Below are 19940 nucleotides of genomic sequence, written 5' to 3'. Positions count from 1 at the left end.
GATTTATTGTAGAAATGAGGTCTTGCCAAGTTGCCCAGGCGGGTCTCGAACCTGCAGGCTCAGGCAATCTACTCACCTCAGCCTCCCAAAGCGCAGAGTTACAGGCTGAGCCACCGAGCCCGGCCGTCATATTTTTTTAAAGAAGATAAATCAAGCACTTTGGTTACCTCAAACATTAATTTCAACAGAAAAGAATGAATCATCTCAGATGCTACAAATAATCTGAAATTTGTTTCATTTCAAAACTCTTAAAATAAGCTTGGCCCTATCTGCCTAGAACCCAAAGAAATTTTTAAAAAGAGATCTAAGGGAGATTAAATAGTAATCTCACCAAAAAAAAAAGTTCTATCTAAATTTTAAATGTGCTCACCACATTTGATTCTGGCCAGTGCTTGGCTTATTTAGTCTATTAAAATGGAGCATAGTAGAAAGAAACGGGTAATAAAAAGAGGGAAAGCTTTGAATTGGTAAGAAAGAAAGGCAAGATTTGGGAATATTTTGTTTGAAAATTCCTACTTTTCCTGACCTTTGGAAGAGATTTGCCAAATTACATAATCATTGCTGATAAAATGAATCCAAACTACAAAGTATAGTTTATCCATTAGGAAGCAAAACTGGTCTAATTATATTAACTTGTCCAAAAGAGTTTTGACCTTCCACCTCAGCCTTCCAAGTAGCTGGAACCACAGGGAAAAAAAAAAAAGAGTTTTTACGAAGCCTATTGAAAGAATTTTTTAGTTCAAAAACATAAGAAATGAATTTTTATAAACCAGGTTCCTCATGAGCAGCATTATTGACATTTTGGGCTCAATAATTATGTTGTGGGGGACTGTCCTATGCATTGTGGAATGTTGAGTGGTATCCCTGGTATTAGAGGCCAATAGTGCACACCCACACACCAATTTTGACAACAAAAATGGATCTAGCATTGCCAAATGACTCCTGGGAATGGGGGTCACAAAATCATCCCTGGTTCAGAGCTACTGTTATAAAGGAATGAATGCTCTCTTCAACCATATGCCCCTCTATTAATACAAATATTATGGTCATGCCAGTGATATTAATCATCCTATTAATTCTAGAACAACTCCTGTAACCCTTCTTAGTCTCAGCTTACTTGTCCGTCTCCCTGGTTCAAGCTAGCAACATCCTGAAACTCACTATCATAAATGCAATCCTAGCTGTTTCTTCCCTGCAATACTGCTTTCTATCCACTGAGCGGCATGCCTTTCACTTTGGAAAATCCATAACAATATCTATTTTATTGTATTTTTCATTAATACATAATATTTATACATATACATGTGACATTTTGATATGTGCGTATATGCTATAACCAAATCCGAGTATTTAGGATATTCATTATCTTGAACATTTATCATTTTTTGTATTGGTAACATTTCAAATGTTCTCTTCTAGCTATTTTGAAATATAGTTATATATTGTTATTAGCTATAGTCACCCTACTGTGCTATTGAGTTTTTTTAAAGGACCGTAAATCATCCATGATTAGGAAGTTTCATATTAAAGAGACCAATTGCACTTCTAAACTTTAGGGATTTTCATTCTAAAGTTACTTTGATAGGCACTTGATATTCACACTATATCAAGTTATATTATAGTAATAGATAACATTTAGGACAAAATATGTATAATTTGAGTTCAACCTTTTTAATGTTCAGAATTATCAAGGAGAATTAACTAGAGAGCACAAATTGCCCTCAAAATACTCCCTAAATTCAGTCAATACATGAGACTTAAGTGATAAACCAGTTCAAATATACACTCAACTCTTTAGACTCAGCATGTATCTAATAATAGTGCCTTTGATATTGTGTCTTGGAAAATCTGACTTGGCTCATTTATTTCTTGCACTGGAAACTGAAATCCTTTTCTATAAATGTCATACATACCTCTAATATAAACTGTTAAACTAAAAATGTCTTCCATGGAAAACAAGTACAAATTTACAGATTAAACACCTGATATTATTAAAGGAATATCTCTAATTTTCATCAATGTAGAGACTGCCAAAATTGCAGTCACCTACCAATGCCAAAGCTGCCAATAGTCTGTGGTCTTCAGTACTCAAGTTACAATTAATCTCTGTTGAAGAGTAACAGGCACCATTATATCACAGAATAGCTGGTCTCAGTGGCTCAGCCTGTAATCACAGCACTTTGGGAGGCTGAAGTGAATGGATTGTCTGAGCCTGCGGGTTCGAAACCAGCCCGGGCAACTTGACAAGACCCCATCTCTACAATAAAAATAAAATAAAATAAATCACAGAACAATAGAATTTGGAAGTTGAATGGATCCTTTAAAAAAAAAAAAGGTACCTTGGAATATAAGTAATAGAAAACTGTTCTGGGCGGCTTAAGTGAAGAATTTACTGTAAAGCTACTAGGAAATCTCATGAAAACCAAGAAAAGTTGAGCAGTCAAGACCTAAGAAGAGCAAGAAGCAGAGCATTTCTGGGGCCAGCAGCAGCAAGTAAGTGTAAGATTCTCAGTCAATGATGAGACTCAGTGCTAGCATCCCTTAGCCTCTGGGTTCCCCTATTCAGTATTGCCACAAGAGAACGCCTGCCCTAGGCTGGGGCAGATATCCTCTTCTGGTTACTGAACTCTGATGGGAGGGGAGGCTGGATCACGTGGTTCAGATTTGAAGCTTTCCTACTTACTAGAGGCAATCTCCTGATAAAGGAGGGAGCCTGCCATGCTCGGTGGCTCGGCCTGTAATCCCGCGCATTGGGAGGCTGAGGTGAGTGGATTGCCTGAGCCCGCGGGTTCCACACCCGCCTTGGGCAACTTGGAGAGACCTCATCTCTACAATAAATCAAAAAATCAACCGGGCATGGTAGCACGTCCCTGTAATTCTGGCTACTCGGAAGGCGGAGGCAGAAGGATCGCAGGAGCCCAGCGGGTCGAGGCTGCAGTGGCCGGGAGCGGCCACTGCACTCCAATCTGGGCGACAGAGTGAGACTCCAACTCAAAAAATAAAATAAAAATAAAGGAGGGAGCCAGGCAGTCATCCCAAAAGATGTCTATTTTTTTTTAACCCACTTATTTTAAAGTAGGAAACTAAGTGCTAGAGAGGTCACAAAGGCAGTGACAGACTAGAATTTGTCATTATTCTGTTATAGTCAATCTCCCCTAAATACTCCTACTGGGTTTTCTCTTGTCCCACAGAACCCTAATACTTCCAAAGTTTTCCATTATTGACAGATCCAGCACCCTACAGCAGTGAAAAGGCCACCTGTCAGAAGAGAGCCAGGAAGACTAATGAGCAATCATTAGTAACCCCTTCCTATCCTTTAACAGTATTTCAGCAAATCTGATTGCTTTCTCATAATTTACAATAGTAAAAAAATAAAATAAAGAACAAAAAGTTAAATCCAATTAAAATGTCAATCTTGGCAGGGTGTACTGGCTCATGCCTGTAATCCCAATATTTTGGGAGGTTGAGGTGGGGGTATCACTTGGGCCCAGGAGTTTGAGATCAGCCTGGGCCACATAGCAAGACACCATCTCTACAAAAAATAAAAAAATTAGCTGGGCACAGTTGCATGTGCCTGTAGTCCCAGTTACTTGGGAGGCTGAGGATCACCTGAGCCAAGGAGTTTGAGGCTGCATGAGCCATGATCATGCCACAACATTCCAGTCTGGGTGACAGAGTGAGACTCCAAAGCAAAAAATAAGTCAATCTTACATCCAATTTGGAACTTCTTCCCTCCCATCAGCTCCAGTCTTCCTGCCACAGATACTTTGAATGGAGACCATGTAGTCCTTCAACCTTTCTTCATCTGCCCCTTCCATCTTCTATATCTTCTAGGGTCAGGGTAGTGAAGAGGTGAATTTTTTAAAAAATTCTAGTTGGCAAGTGTAGGTTATAGTTTTGGTTTTGTCTTGGTTATTGACATTCTTCTTTATAGCAGGCTCTCGTGGGGTACCTTTGTGGGTTCCCCAATGATACTATGATCGCCACATGGCAAGGTTTCCAGACATCTACAGTTATGGCAGAAACTATCAGATGACTGACCCAATACACACACCCAACTTTGTGCATTGGGTTAAAACCTTAGCTACGATTTTTTTCAGCTTCTCAGCAAGGAGTGGCCATGGGTTACAACACTGGCAAATAAAAAAACTTCAGGGGAAGTCTGTTGACATGCTTCTGAAAACAACATGAAAAAGAACAAAGTTTGGGGACTGATACCATCCATCCTCAAGATTTACCATAAAGCTACGGTGGTAATCAAGACAGTGTGATATTGGTTTAAGAAATAATAGAAAAATAGGCTGGGCTCGGTGGCTCAGCCTGTAATCCCGCGCTTTGGGAGGCCGAGGAGAGTGGATTGCCTGGGCCCACGGGTTCGAGACCCACCTGGGCAACTTGGCGAGACTTCATCTCTACAATAAATCAAAAAAATTAGCCAGACGTGGTAGCGCATGCTTGTAGTTCCAGCTACTTGGAAGGCTGAGGCGGAAGGATCGCCGGAGCCCAGCAGGTCGAGGCTGTGGTGACCAGGAGCGTGCCACTGCACTCCAGTCTGGGTGACAGAGTGAGACTTCAACTCAAAAAAAAAAAAGAAAATAATAATAATAGAAAAATAGATCAATGAGAAAATGTGGTTTCCCTTATAAAAAGGAACCTATATGCCTTAAACATTGGTCCCTCCCCTTGTCTTTCTGCCTTAAGATGGAGCAGTCATCTCAGGACCATAGGAGAAAATACCAGGTAACCAAAGTTATCAGCTGTCTCACTCAGACTTCCTGTTATATTTTAAAAAATAATAATTCTCTATCTGAGACTCAGTTGTCTTGGACGAAGGAATACCTCCTTCCTCGTAGAGGAATGGAAAAGCAGAGCATCTAAAACTCCCTGAATTCCCTTCCATGAATTTCCCTTTAAATATTTGACCTCCAGAGTGGAGTTCTCTGGGTCAGTTTTTATCTTCTATTAAGTCCCACGTAAATAGCCTAGATTCTCTTTTTTGAATATAGAAGTAACACTTATTTTTCCAATGGAATTTTTGAGATAATAGGTCCCAATTAACATCTTGTTATACCAGAAGACAGGAAAAGGAGAAAAATTAGAAAATGAGGTGAATGAGAGAGATTTGAAAGAAAATGCATGGGCTGGGTGTGGTGGCTCACAGTTATAATCTCAGCATTTTGGGAGACCAAAGTAGGAAGATCACTTGAGCCTAGGAGTTCAAGATCAACCTGGGCAACATAGCAAGATCTCATCTCTATTCTAAAAGGAGGGAAGGAGAGCTGGGCTCTGTGGCTCAGCCTGTAATCCCGCGCCTTTGGGAGGCTGAGGTGAGTGAATTGCCTGAGCCCGCGGGTTCGAGACCCGCCTGGGCAGTGAGACCTCATCTCTACAATAAATCAAAAAATCAGCTGGGTGTGGTGGCACATGCCTGCAATTCCGGCTACTCGGAAGGCTGAGGCGGAAGGATCGCCAGAGCCCAGCAGGCCGAGGCTGCGGTGGCCGGGAGCGGCCACTGCACTCCAGTCTGGGCGACAGAGTGAGACTCCAATTCAAAAAAAAAAAAAAAAGGAGGGAAGGAAGGAAGGATGGAAAGAAGGAAAGAAGGAAGGAAAGAAGGAAATGCACATGGCTTTGGCTAGGAATCCACAAAATGCAGTGATCTGTGTAGATGGGTTGATTAAACCCATCTTTGTGAAAACAGTGATATCTGCCAAAGATGAACATATACAGATCCCAAGACCCAGCAATACCATTCCTAAAGGTACACTAGCAATGAGAATATAATGTGTACTTGATATTTGGACCAAAAAAAGAATCCTACCTACATCTTCATAAATGTGTCCAAATACTACAGCATGAATGGTCAGGAGGGTCCATAAATACAGAGATAGCAAATGCAGTTGCAGGTAAGTTAACAATAGCAGAGGGAAATCGTTCCAATGTACGCCACTGTTTCCATGTTACAATTGACAATAAATACCTCATTGGTTGAGCCCAAAGTTGTCTAGTTTTCATGCAGAATGTGTCTCCCTTACATATCTTTCAGATCTATGTTAAAATAAATATTCAGTTAGTGGAATTGTGTATGTATAGATGGATAGACTGTATAGTCCAAAGAATGCTTCAATCATTGTATGTTCTTTAAATAACTGTAAATCATTAGCAAAAACATGGAACCAACCGTGTTGCCCATCGAAGCTGGACTAGATTTAAAAAATGTGGTACATATATACAACAGAATATTATGCAGCCATAAAGAAGGACAAATATGTGGACTTTGCAGCAACTTGGATGGATTTGGAGTTGATCATACTCAGTGATTTATCACAGAAACAAGGAACAGAGTTCCATATGTTCTCACTCATAAATGGACCTTAAACAATTATAATGCTATAAGAAAGCCATTGGCAGTAGTGGGAAACTGTCAGGGGAGGAGGGGTGGGATTGGCAGTTGAGGGAAACTGCTAGGGGAGGGAGGGGGCACACCTCATCAACAAGGGTACCTGCATGATCAATGTTTATATACCTAACCCTGAAATGTACCCCACATCTTTATAATAAAAATTAAATAAATAAATAACTGTAAATCCTGTAGGATGTAAAATCTGTAAAGTATATCAGTAAAATGTTAAAATGATAATAAAATTTATCAGTATGTTGTTTATTATCCATGAAGACAAATAGTCATAATAAGTTTCTTTAGTACCAAAAAAAGCTAAGGAGAATATTTTTAATAACAGCAGAACTTTTCATAGGTATTGTGATTATCTAAGAAGAGCATGGCATCCCAGAGTAATTTAACCTTGAAAACCAAATTTTATCCCCTCCAAGCAGTTCATGAAACTGGAAATTCATCTTGGAGAACCCTATATAAAGTTTTTTTTCTTATCTCCAATACTTCAACTGAACTATCAAGTTATTTATAGTGTTCATTCACTCAATAAATATAGGTCTCATCTGTCAGATGGGACCCCTTCAATCATGAGAGCACAAGCTTTTCCTCTGCCTTTTTAGCTACTTTTGTGCAGAATTAACCAGCCCCTAGTAGCATATCACATTACATTCTTTATTATACCAAGGAGTATTTGGGAAACTTTCTCATATTGGGAAGCAATGTAGCATAGTGGAATATAGAACATACAGTCCTAGAGTCAGTCATTGTACTCATTGTGTAACCTCACAGAAGGTAGCGGCTAAACCTCTATAAGACTGTGGTTTCATCTTTAACATAGGAATAGCAGTACTTACTTCACAGTGTTGTTTTCAAAATTAAAAGATTAAGCATATAAATTGCTTAGAACAAGTGCCTGCCACATGGCGAATGCTTGATAAATCTTAACTACTCTTCTTCCATGATAACCAGGTCTCTTAGAAGAAACTTGTAGATTATTTTCCCATTACTTTCTTAACTACTAACATCATAAGAATTATATTGATTTTAGAGGCTCAGTTTTTAAGAGTGCAGATGCTGAATCCTGGCTCACTTGCTGGTTGAAATACTTTGGGCATGTTTCTCTGTTCCTGTTTTCTCATTCCTAAAATGGCAAAAATATTACTCTGAACCTTATGAGAGGGGACCCAAAAAAATGGAAATTATTTATTTAAAATTGTGCATTTATTCTTACATGTTTAACTTCAGTCACCTTCAAAGTACACTTCATTTGATTCAATACACCTATCGGGACACTTTTTCCATTGCTCAAAACAGTTTTTGAACTTGTCAGTTTTGATCCTTTTAGTGCTTCTGTCGTTTTTTTGCTTGAGATTGGGTGAATAGGGCGAGTAGGGCATAGAGGGTCACATCATTTTTGGTCAAAAACTGCTGAACTCAACACAGTATGGGCAGGTGTGCTCATAAATCATCCATCATGAAATGTGGTACATATACACCATGGAATATTACACAGCCATAAATAAGAACAAAATTATGAACTTTGCAACAACCTGAATGGAGTCTATAATACTGAGTGATCTTTCACAGAAACAAAGAACCGAGTATCACATGTTCTTACTCATAAGCGAACCTTGAACAACTATCGGTAATACTCTAAGAAAGAGATTGGTAGTAATGGGAAACTGCCAGGAGAGGGAGGAGGTGGGATTGGCAGTAGTGGGAAACTTGCAGGGGAGGGGCGGGGCACACCTCATCAACAAGGGTACTTGCATAGTGAACATTTGTATACCTAACCCTGAATTTTACCCCACATACTTAAAATTAAAAATTAAGAAAAAAAAGAATCTCAAAAAAAAAAAAAAAAACTGAAGCCAAGCACAGCCTCTCACAACAATGCTTGCTGGTACACTGATGGGTCCCTAGAACATTTACTTAGCAGGGGAAGCTTATACTACAAGAGGCCTGCCCTCCAATAGATAATTTTTGGTTTTTTGCAGTCTCCCCTTGTATAGTATTTTGTGAAGAATAAATATGTTAGTACATGTAAAGAGCAGTTCCTAGCATATACAAAGCCCTCATAATGTTGGTTATTATTATTCAGAATTTATTTACTCAACGTCATAAAGATTTTCTGAAAAATTTTCTTTTGTGTTAAACAGAACTCAGTGTGGACCTAATTTCATAGAAAATGTCTGCCACAAAGAAGCACTATAATTTATGTCCTAGTGTATTGACCTGTTTGACATAATTGGTAATTGAAATAATTATCAGAATTATCAATGTGCAATAAAAAAAAGTATTAGATAACAGGCTTCAGGAAGTTTAGTCAAATTGTCTGTAGCATTCCAGGACAAGGTTTGGGGATTTTTCCTTTATTCGTCTACCTTTTGGCTTTGTGGTTTGTTTTTTTATTTTTATTTCCTTCTTTTGAGTGTTATGCATAGTATTATAATGCATGCCCAAATAGAAATAATAATAATAATGCTTCCCTTAATATAGGAAGACAATGCTATTGCTTAGACTAAAACCATGTTCTTGCGTTTATCTAGAAGTTCTCTTTTCACCTTCTCTCAACTAGAAGTCCTCTATATTGAAATATACTTTTCCAAACTAGTTCAGTTCAGAAAAGTCTTTGACAGGGCCTCTGGTATGCTAAATTCACCTATGTTTGAGATGTCAGAGTAAAAAAAAGAGTTAGCCAAGACATATTCTGAATAAGGGTGGGGAATGTTCCCTACTAAATTGAGGTTAGAACAACTGTGCTGGCAGTTGTTGCAAATCCATAACCAGAAAAGAGGCTGGGGATAAAATTAGATAAAGGGATGTTGGGACTGGCTAATTAGAGTGGATGGTTGGCAAGTTTGGTCAGTCAGCTTGTAGCTGAGAGTAGGAAATCCAACCTTAGGACAGATGAGGTGCAGTCAGCTGGCCTAAGTGGAACAAAGTCAAACGTTACCAGAGCAGAAAGGTCAGGTGGGGAAAAAGTCAAGCCCATGAAACAAGAAAACACTTCAGGGGCAGGGTGTGGATGACTAGCAGTACAAAACTGCTGATAACACTGGCAGGAGACAAACAAGGAATTCCACCAGACAAGTGAAGGACTGCACTAACAGAGATTTTCTATCCAGAAGACTCTTCTCACAAAAACCCCTAACCACAAAAAAAAAAAAAATTGATAAGAAAGATTACGTTAAAATTAAGAACTTCCAGCCAGGCTCGGTGGCTCAGCCTGTAATCCGCGCTTTGGGAGGCTGAGGTGAGTGGATTGCCTAAGCCCGCGGGCTCGAGACCCGCCTGGGCAACTTGGCAAGACCTCTTCTCTACAATAAATCAAAAACTTAGCTGGGCGTGGTAGCACACGCCTGTAGTTCCAGCTACTTGGAAGGCTGAGGTGGAAGGATTGCCGGAGCCTAGCAGGTCGAGGTTGCGGTGGCCAGGAGCGGCCACTGCACTCCAGTCTGGGCAACAGAATGAGACTCCAACTCAAAAAAAAAAATAAGAACTTCCAAATACCAAAAGACACCATTAAGAGAGTAAAAAGGCAAGCACAAAATAAAAGATACTTGCTACACACACCCACACACACATGCACACATATTGCCAACAAAGGACTCTTATGCAGAAAATATAAAGAATATATATAACTCAAATAAGTAAAAGATAATTGTTTTAAAGAATGTGAAATACAAAAACTTTAACAGGTAATTCACAAAAGAGGATATCCAAATAATAAACTTATGAAGAGTTGTTCAACTTCAATAGTCATCATGAAACGGTGAATTAAAACTATGATAAGGTATGCTCTTCAAACGAACGAAAATGAGAAAGAGAGATAATACCAAGTGCTGGTGAGGATTTAAGCAGCTGGAACTCTCTCCCACTGTTGGGGAGAGTATACGTTGATACAACCACTTTTGAAAACTGATGGTATCTACTAAAGGTGAATATATACATACGCTCAGACCCACCAATTCCATTCCTACAGTGGTATATTTCACCAAAAACATGTACAGTCTGGTCCTGCCTGGGTTTTCTATTTCTGTCCCAGAAGAGGCCTGAGAGTAGCATGATGAGTTAGGGATAAGAGCCTCTCCTGAGCCGGGCTCAGTGGCTTAGCCTGTAATCCCGCACCTTTGGGAGGCTGAGGTGAGTGGGTTGCCTGAGCCTGCGGGTTCGAGACCCGCCTGGGCAGCAAGACCTCATCTCTACAATAAATTAAAAAAAAAAAAAAAAACAGCCAGGCGTGGTAGCACATGCCTGTAATTCTGGCTACTTGTAAGGCTGAGGCGAAAGGATTGCCAGAGCCCAGCAGGTCAAGGCTGCGGTGGCCAGGAGCGGCCTCTCCAGTCTGGGTGACAGAGTGAGACTCCAACTCAAAAAAAAGAGCCTCTCCTGATTCATGTTCAAGTACTCATAATCTAGTCAAAGGCATTGTTATGTCACCAGCTCAGTCAGAGGTTTCTTCTGGAAACCTGAGACATAATAGCTAAGGTATATGCAATTTCCTTAGTTCCGTATTTCCCTGGAGTCTATTTCTCAACTCCCACCCAAGAATATGAGGCTAATAACGATCCTGTCTCTCAATCCCATCCTTCCCTGAGGCTAGCTATGGGAAATAGAATCCCTCCTTCCCAAGGTGGGTCATAAAAACCAGTACTCCTTTTCCCCAAAGCCAGCCATAAAACCTAACAGTTCATCTTTTGATGCTAGTAATCTAAGGCCTTAAAAAGATCAGTTCTTCATGTCATTAACTTTTTTTCTTTAACAGTCACAGACTGAGCTACTTAAAAAGCAGTGGGGGTGGCAGACTCCAAGTCCTGCTGAGGGGCTCCTCAATTATATACCTCTACATACTACAAGGGCTTTCCTCTCCTTCCTGAAAGGGAAGTAATTTCACCAATTTCACCTAAGTAAGAGGAAGATTCTTGTCTTATTGCTTGAATAAACATATATTTTGGGCTCCAGACATGCAAATCTTATCAGGCACTTGAAGGTGCCTGTCCAGAAGCTATTACATGTCATCCTACCAGAACTCAGAGCCGATTGGCAAGGGTATCTGAAATCAGGCTTGAAATTTGTTAAGCAGCTATTCTCTACCAGCTGGTAGATCATGAGAGCCAGTGAGGATAGAGATGAGAACACATCAATTCCCCTAAAGATGTCCATTTAGGAGAAGTAAAATGGGGAATGGCTCAATAATTACAGGCAAAAAAGGATCACAACCATCACTGCCTTTATTGGACTCTTGGGAGATATTTGTGCAAAAATTACAAAAGACTAGTTCATGCATCTAATCAAGTCCATGTCTGGATAAAGAACACCTCCAGGCTTTCAGGAAACTTTGCTCTAGTGGCCCACAGACAAATGAACAAGGAGTGTATAGCATGATAAGGGTTATAATGGCAGAAAGCACAGGGAATTCTGAGAGGTCTTGGAGGCTGAGCTGCTAACCTGAACTAGAGAGGTTAAGAAAGTCTGAGAAATAGTTGACTGGCACATGCACTAGAGTCCTAACCCCATTTCGTATACCACAATCTTTTGTCTGCCTTCCCTGGATTTGAAGCAAGGAATTTTTCAAGAGGTTTTAGTCAATCACATGGCAGCAAATTAGGCCACTAAATAGTGAAAGTTCTCCTACATCTTAATTCACAGTGTGCCCAGCTTCCAGAAAAAGAAGAGACTCTGCAGTTTACCAGGACTCTGATCTCCCAAGTCTTCTGCAGGTTTCCTTTGGCCCGCTGAAGTTTTACAGACAATCACTGACATGAGGAAGATTGGTTAAGAGGAGAAAAGGCATACAAATTAATTCAATGTGTATATGTGGGAACCTTCAGAATGAAGACCCAAAGACATGGGGGAAATTGTCTATTTGTATGCTTCAGTTCAACTAAGTATGGATAGTCATGGACAAAAAAAAAGTATGATCTAATTCTAATTGATTGAGTGGGGAAAGACAGCACCTGACAGGTCTGTCTGTCTAGACTCCTCTCGACTTCTTTGAGCAGGCATTCTTTCTTTTCTTCTAGGTATCGGGCAGGTCTTTTTTGAAATGGGGTCTTATGACCTTCAGTTAAACACGGTAGGTCAGGTAATTTTTTATGACCAGTTTTTACACAGAAAGAGATATATTTAGAGTAATAGTTTTAGGTTTTATGACTAGCTTTGGGGAAATGGGGTGCTGGCTCTTATGACCCACCTTGGGATAAAGGGATTCTGGTTTCCATAGCTTGCCACAGGGAAGGATGGGACTGAGAGACCAGGAGGGCAAGGGTTGGTCAAAGAACCACTTTTACTTCCCAGACTGCTTCTGATGCCTTCATTTTGGGGTATTGTTCTATAAGCCAAACATTTTTAACAGCTGTCTCCTAAAATTCCAAATCCAAGTCCATGAACTGATGCAACAATTTCTGGTTAAAGTAGGTGGAAGAACATTTGTCCTGAGGCAAGGTGGCCACAATTTGGTGAACTATTCCATGGAGCAGTCTACTTCTCAGGCTTTTGTTTGTATATCTAACCACAGAAGAGTGGACCCAAGCACCCCATACATGGCCTCCCCCGGCATCATATTAGAAACTCTCTGAGGCTCATTTCTATATCCATTAGTACATCACGGGGTCCCTAATCTTTGACATGTGCATCTACCAAAGACTAGGCTCAGAAAGCAGATAATATTTTATCTTCTACAGAATAGTGAAAAGCTCAAGGACTCCCAGGAGTATCAGGGTAATTGCAGGGGTTAGTGGGTAGGAATTGGGAGTTGGGGAAATGATCAAAGAGTAAAACTGAAAACCTGCTGCAACAGCTCAGACATGTGGCATCTTCCCACATTTACCTTCCTGCAAAGTCCAAAGACCAGCCAATATTTGGACTGGACAATTAGCATAGAGTTGGAGGAAAGAATGCCATAGTGGGAAGCTAGTATCACATACCAGTCCAGAGCATGGAGTCCTTGTGATTAATGAAGGACAGTCACAGAGATGATACCCATGTCTTTCTAAGAAGCCCCAGCAAACCAAACCACTGGATCTGGTAACCATCTGGTCTTTTCTGTTTGTTAACTTTCTCTGGCTTTAATCCCAGATGTGACAATGAACTTTGATTCTTACGTTGCATTTGCATTTGGTAATTTCCATTGTGCTACCCTAGAAACTGATCCTAGGCAAAACACCCAAAGCTATTTGGACTTGTTTTTTGGCATGTTGCCCATTCTAGCTTGATATATAACTCCTTTCCCATTATTTGTTTTGTCTGCAGTACGCTAACAGTAGCAATCTTTAGAGACGGCACTCTGCAGAATAACTGGTGTGAGGAAGATCATTCACTTCATGTTCTACATTCAAGGATCAGCTGGATTCTGGCTTTGGGGCATGCTGGAGTCTAAACAACATATGGGGAGAAAGTCTGCCAGAATGAATTCAGTATTACATATTCTAGTATAATAATAACGTTTATTAGTAGTTTTTATGAAACTAACCTTATACAATACAAGCATTTTCTATTCATCAGGTTTTTTTTTTTAATATTAGAAAGATTTTCTTAACCTTATAAGTTAAAAGAGAAGTCTATATCATCACAGTTTTCATAAAGAAGTCATCTTTTTCACAGGGCTAGGTCTGTGATAATTGATTTGAATAAAGTCAAGGCACGTCTACACTAGCCCTTAGCACTTAATTCATTATGAGAATCTGACAAAATAATGTGATGGAGCACAAAAATCTGATAGGGCAAAATTATATCGGAAAAAAAAAAGTCATCACAACAAATTTAACACGAAGGTTAAGGTGTTTAGACATTCATTATTGCTTAAATTGCTTGTACAAAAAAAGTCTAAAATTAATCTATAGTAGTCAACCATCTAAGGAAATTAATTTAAAATTAATAATGGATTGATAGCAGAGTAGGGTGACTATAGTTAACAAAAACATATCCTGCTGGAGTAATAGACACCCTAAGTACCCTGACTTGATCACTATGAATTATATATGTAATAAAATTTCTGGCCGGGCTCAGTGGCTCAGCCTGTAATCCTGCGCTTTGGGAGGCCGAGGTGAGTGAATTGCCTGAGCCCGTGGGTTTGAGACCCGCCTGGGCAACTTGGCTCTACAATAAATCAAAAAAATTAGCCGGGTATGGTAGCGCGCGCCCGTAGTTCCAGCTACTTGGAAAGCTGAGGCGGAAGGATCTCTGGATCCCAGCAGTCAAGGTTGCAGTGGCCAGGAATGGTCACTGCACTCCAGCCTGGGCGACAAAGTGAGACTCCAACTCAAAAATAAATAAATAAATAAATAAATAAATAAATAAATAAAACTACTAGTGGAAATTTTTCAGTCAAAAAGTTATCCTAAATCAATTGTAAGTTGAATAAGGATATCTCAATGTTAAGAAATTATTTACCTAAATTCATCTGAAATGTTTAACCTCTATCCCTCTGCCCTTCTGTTCCTTGTCCCAGCCATGTTCTGAGGCTGTGACAGTATAAGAACGCTCTTTAGCTTTAAAAGTGGGAAGGGGCAGGAATGAGAGCAGAAATGAAACAAGCCTAACTTTTGATGGAAACTGATTATTGCTGCATATGTGTTGCTGCCTGTTCGGGCCATTTTAGGGGTGGAGGGGAGGGAAGTGTAGTGAAGTGAGCAACTGACTGAGAAGGCCTCAATCATTCATTAATTTCAGGATAGTCAATCTTTTCAGGCCCGTAAATGAACTGTGAATTACAAGAGTCTCTCAGTTCAGAGAAAGGAACTCAGAGATCCCAGAGGGAATGAGGGCTCTGGAATAAAAGAAAGATATGTTTCTCTGCAAGCTGTGACAGAGACAGGTGTGTGGCAGACAATCTCCAGGGAAGATGTCTCCAACTGCTGGAGCTTCATCACCCAAGAGTATAACCAGCTTAGAAACCAATTAGCAAAAGTGCTGAGTGCCAACCAGTTAGGGAAGCAAGATTCTGACGAGGAAGAGGGTCCAACCCCAGAATGGATGAGTGGCATCTATTCAGGGAGCATTGATTGATGTCTTGACCAAGAGAAGAAGACACTGGATGGTATAAATGCACATGAATAGAAACAGGAAATTTCAGGGCTAAAAGTGAGCTGAGGTTTATCAAAAGCACTTGTCTAGGTTATTCCAGTTGAATAATTTCACTTACCGATTTGAAAATTCAATTCGTTTTCCAACTTCACAACGCATGAAGTATTTTTAAAGACTATTAGTGCAAAATTTTAACATTTTTTGTACAGTCCTACTCATGCATGAGAACAGGCTGGTTGACCATGTAGGGTCCACTCCGGCCTTATGAGATGCTGGAAGTAGGGCAGGCAACACCAGATTCAGAATCAGAAGTCCAATTGTTAACCGGAGTATTCTTCTTGGAGGAGCCATTTTAATATCTCTAAGTCTGTTTCAACACTTGAAGACACCAGTTGTACTTATCGCACAGTCTATTATGAAGATCACATAACATACTTATGTTACATATTTTGAGAAAACATTAAACATTGTATGAACATAGGTTATGCTTTAAAAAATCATCTATGGAAGACTGGAAGCGACTAGCAAAGTCAGTCAACATGTGGCAGAAAGAATAGAGAAATGAAGAATTGCAATCACTTCACAGAGGTGTTTTCTAATTTTTGTACCTAGAATATTTTTCCTCGTCAGCATATAAATTCTTAAGGGCGAGAACAAAGTCTGAGACAACATTGTGTATCCTATGGTAACAAGTGTAGTCCTTAATGGGTAGTAGATGCCAAAAAATAAATAATTGTTGGATTGTACCGCCTGGCTTCAGCTTCCAAATTTATGTATTGATTCTCCAAGAGGGTGAAAGTGAGTAAATCGGGAAGAGGAAAAAGAAGAGCCTTACTTTATAACAGGGAAACACAGCATTGCCATTGTGGTCCTTATTGTGTCTTCCCTGTGCTGCCTTTTCTGTTCTGAACATAGGCTGCTCCTGGGCACTCTAAATTGTCAAGAGCTCTGTAGGCTTCCCAGAGGAGCAGCTTTGTGTGGCTAAACACAGGACACACATTCTTTTTGCGCTTTTTGGGGGGTAGGTTTACTGACAAAGTCATTGTCCCTCTCTTCCTGGCCTCAGCCCTCTGCAGATCTAGTTATGCTGCTTAGGTTCATGAAGTACAAATTAGCATAATCCGATTAGATTCGCTGCTGAGGGGCGTCTTTGGTCTGAAAAGCAGAGAAAAGAAAAGTGTCTCACAAAGAGGGGAGCCTGGAGGATGGAAGGGGAGGAGCGACAACTGCTCCTGTGGTGTTGGCCTGAAAGCTTGCACCTGCACAAGCCCTCTTGTAAATAAGGACTCTTAGATGGTATTAAACAGGGGACTGAGGAGTCCGGGGGAGCTCGGGGAGGTAAGCATAGGCAAGAGCAAGGCAAGACAGCAGCTCTGCATCCCATTAATTGATTTATCTGGATCGGCAAAGCGGGGGTTGCTGACAGAAGAGAATGTCCGTTTGATGCCTACTCAGCACTGAGAGTGGGTCAGCCCCATAATCTGGTCTATCGAGATAACATTTTAGAATCTCTGCAAGAGACTGATAAGGGGTTTACTTGTAGGGAACGAAGTCTATTGGATGTTTGGTTTCAGTACTTTCTGAATTGGACTTCTGTATCTTTCCTTTATTTCTGGCAAAGAAAAAGCTAGGCGACGGTAGTTGTTTTAGGCCTTTGAGTAACGTGTACTTAAAATCACAAAAGAGAAACCCAACAATCTACTTGTTAGAATAGGTGAAGTTGGGAAATTTTTTACAGAGTGCACTTTTCTCTGCTATAGGCAGTCTATGGGTGTAATTGAAGTTTTTATTATTTTGAAAAATAAGTAAAGGGACTCTGTGGGAAAGTAAATGTTGAGTTTGAAGCAAGCGATTTCCCATTCTTAGTAGAAGAAAGACCTTTTCCCCTTTGTAAACACGAAGGCATCCTGAGATGCAGAAGTCCCTGCACTTACTGGGGACTGAGCACTATATGACCAGTTTCCATAATTCTTAGAGAACATCTCAATGTGTCTACCTCTATGAGACAAAAAAGAAGTCTCAGGTTAGGCCTGACCTGTGACGTGATTTATATCTGAAGTCAGGAGCAGAAGAAAAGGAATCGTCTCCAGGTAGAGGCGGCTTGTTTCTGTTGAGATATATTCCTAAGTATCATTCAACGTAGTTTAAATGCTAGGAGCAATACTCAGGCCATCACTTCTTTTGGATAATTTTTCCTTTACCAAAGAATTCTGGATAGAAAACCCAGATCACCAACCAAATTACTCTCACTCTTTCTTTATTTCAATTATTGCCTGCCTACAATGAGCATTTCTTTCACAGGAGGTTTCTTTCTTGAGGCAGAAGAACATATAAAAGAAATTTGGCCTTTGCTAAAGCAGGCCAGGGTTCAGCACCTGCCTCGCTGTTTGTTAACTGTACAGTCTCAAATCTGTCGCTTATACTCTTTTTTTTTTTTGATTTGGAGTCTCACTCTGTCGCCCAGACTGGAGTGCAGTGGCTGCTCCTGGCCACCACAGCCTCGACCTGCTGGGCTCTGGTGATCCTTCCGCCTCAGCCTTCAAGGTAGCCGGAATTATTACAGGCATGCGCTACCACACCCGGCTGATTTTTTGATTTATTGTTCAGATGAAGTCTCGCTGCCAGGCGGGTCTCGAACCCGCGGGCTCAGGCAATCCACTCACCTCAGCCTCCCAAAGGCGCGGCATTACAGGCTGAGCCACCGAGCCCGGCTGCTTATACGCTTTGAAGCCATAATTTCCTCAGACTGTAAGCTGGAGCAAATGTTTCCATCAAATGGTTGTTACAAGAACTAAATACGGGCTGGATGCAGTGGCTCATGCCTGTAATCCCAGCACTTTGGGAGACCAAGGTGACAGGATTGCCTGAGTCCAGGGGTTTGATACCATTGTGAACAACTTAGCAAGACCTCGTCTCTACAATAAATTAAAAAATAAAGTAAAATAAAATTTAATCAGGCATGGTACCACGTGTCTGCGGTTCACCTGGAAGACTGAGGTGGAAGGATTGCCTGAGCCCAGTAGGTCGAGGCTGTGGTGGCAGTGAGTGTGCCACTATACTCCAGCCTAGGTGACAGAGTGAGACTCTGACTCAAAAAAAAAATAAAATTAAGTGTGGCATTTATAAACTTTCTGGTACATAATAAGCACACAATGAATATCATTGAATATCAACACTTCCTTGAAGTATATATACATTGACTCCTTCTTCAGCCGAAACTTGCCATATTCCAACATGTTTATGTCATGCACCCAAGTAGTTATACCATGATACTCAAGCAGAGGACAAGAGTTTTCTAGTCCCAAGATATGTCTTTTCTCTGTTTTCTCTCCCTGCCATTTTACCTGTAAATCCAGCCTACTCTGTTTCTGTGACAGAGCATCTTTCTTCCTGGAGACTAGAGCCATATAGCCTCTTGGAGAAGGACAAAGGAGATAGTGCAAGGTTGTTTTCAGAAGCTCTGGAGCCTTGAGAAGAAATTTACTGAGGGAAGGCAGGTAGGAAAATAATTCCTATCTGCTGGAAGCCAAGGTGAGCATGCAGAACACCTTAAGTGTGGGATGGGGATCTGGAGATCTCATATAAGAAGCAGCTGATGGAAGAAGCAGCTGATGGTAAGAAGCAGCTGATGGAAGGCCTGAGAAGCTTATTAGCTCTGACAGCCCATATCTACCTCAGGCTGCACGTGGGAACATTGAATTTTTTTTTAAATAAAGATGTGGGGTACAATTCAAGGTTAGGTATACAAACATTGATTATGCAGGTACACTTGTTGATGAGGTATGCTCCTCCCTCCCTTAGCAGTTTCCCTCAACTGCCAATCCCACCCCTCCTTCCCTGACAGTTTCCCACTAGGAATTCCCAGTTTTCCAATCCCTTTCCTATAGTACCATAATAATTGCTCAAGGTCTGCATATGTGTGAAAACATATAGTACTCTGTTCTTTGTTTCTGTGACAAATCACTGAGTATGATCAACTCTAAATCCATCCAAGTTGCTGCGAAGTCCATATGTTTGTTCTTCTTTATGGATGCATAATATTCCACTGTGTATATGTTACACATTTTCTTTATCCAGTTCAGCTTCAATAGGCAACATGGTTCCATGTTTTTGCTATTGTGAATAGAGCTGCAACAAACGTATGTGTACAGGTATCTTTTTTTATAGAATGATTTGAGTTCCTCCAGTTATATTCCCAACAGGGGAATTGCTGGGTCATATGGAAGGTCAATTTCTAGAGACATTGCATTTCATGCAGCCTCTGACATAGACAGAGTGGTTGAATGGCATACAAGGAAGAGGGGCAAGGCGTTCTTAGACAAAGTGTTCTGCATATGTCAATTAATTTTGTGCCTTCCCTCATAGATTTTAATAAAGCTTCTTTTGAAAAAAACTTAACTTTTTCTTAGATATTTTTATGTCATGGTCAAGATATAAATGAAAATACAGTTATATCATGACCAAGTAAGATTTATCCAGACAATACAAGGAAATATATTAGTATTATATATCTCACATT

This window comes from Carlito syrichta, unplaced genomic scaffold (genome assembly GCF_000164805.1).
Source record: "Carlito syrichta isolate Samal-C Ts95f unplaced genomic scaffold, Tarsius_syrichta-2.0.1 Scaffold311632, whole genome shotgun sequence".
NCBI classification, from domain to species: domain Eukaryota; kingdom Metazoa; phylum Chordata; class Mammalia; order Primates; family Tarsiidae; genus Carlito; species Carlito syrichta.
The sequence above is the reverse complement of the archived record's forward strand: the minus strand, read 5'-3'. Positions refer to the sequence as shown.